The sequence below is a fragment of the Camponotus vicinus genome, unplaced genomic scaffold, assembly GCF_025532165.1.
Source record: "Camponotus vicinus isolate PSW18456_S1 unplaced genomic scaffold, iyCamVici1.0 SCAF_2, whole genome shotgun sequence".
NCBI lineage: Eukaryota > Metazoa > Arthropoda > Insecta > Hymenoptera > Formicidae > Camponotus > Camponotus vicinus.
In genome coordinates this window covers 19,372,588-19,373,990 of record NW_028141956.1, presented here as the reverse complement: position 1 = coordinate 19,373,990, position 1,403 = coordinate 19,372,588, and positions in this window count along the sequence as shown.

Below are 1,403 nucleotides of genomic sequence, written 5' to 3'. Positions count from 1 at the left end.
ATTCTGAATCCTTTTTCAGATTATTTTTTCACAGAAAAAAATTCTTTTTGCATCTAAAAAAGAACTCAGAATTGGTGACATCACAAAGGAATTCATTTGGATTCTCTGTGCTATCTGGGATGTGTTTACTATTATATTTCTAAAATTAGTAAGTTGAGTGATAACGCGTTACATTTTTATAAATCTCATTTCTACAGACAGATTATGGACCATCCCTGAAACGAAATTTCTATTGGATAAATACAATTCATAGTGGGTCCAATGAAAATGTACAAAACTAAAAAAGTCATGTGGAACCGAATTGCCCAAGATATAAAGGAAATCTTGAACATTGAACGGACTAGTGTCCAGTGTGAAAACAGATACAAAACGGTTATAAAAAGAAAGAAAAAATCAGTAGATAATAACAGTAAATCAGGTTCTAGTAGAATGGAGATAGAGTATGAAGAAGAACTGACGAAAATTTCAGCAGCAGACGATAGTATCGAGCCAGAAATTTTAAGAGGTGTAAAAAAAATAAAAAATAATCAAGCATTTAAATCGTGCAATATAAAAACATCAAATACAGAAGTTAAAAGAAAAATTAAGAAATCCTTGCAAGATATTTTATTCGACATTAATGAGAAAAAGGAAGCAGCAAAAGAACGTCGTCACAAAGAAAAGTTAGAATTATTAAAAGAATTATATAAGTTTTAGAATACTTATTATTAGGAATTGTAAAGTGCCTGTTGTTGTTAGAAAATTATATTTTTAAAAATACAATGTAGAGTTACGAGCTGTCAATTTTATAATTTTCATATACGTTGTTTAGAAATTATAAGTTTTAGTCTTACTTGTCTATTAAATAAACTTTTATTTTTCTAATAATCCAATTTAGACAAGAAAGGATGCAAGGATGATCAAGAAAACAATTCTGAAGAAAGTGTTAACCAGGAAAATTAAAATTAATCCTTATACATTTATATTACTAATAATCTACTCATTCTTATACGTTTATATTACTGATAATCTACTAATCCTTATACGTTTATATTACTGATAATCTACTAATCCTTATACGTTTATATTACCTGATTGATGTATAATTTTATGTTGAAGACATTGTTATATATGCTATATAATAATAAAATTAAAAATTAATTATAATGTAAGCTGTTGACAAATGTCATCTCTTTTTATTTGTCCTAACCTTGTATAATGCATATCTTGCGCTGTTATATGTTCAGACTCGGAGTAATCACAAGGATTTTCATCATGGTATTCTTTGTTAGGAAAAATGTCATCATAGTCGATGCATAAATTGTGCAGAACGCAACATGACATTATGAATTTTGTTATTTTATCTATCTCTTGAAATTCTATAATTTCATCAAATTTCGAAATCTATTTTTTAATAAACCAAA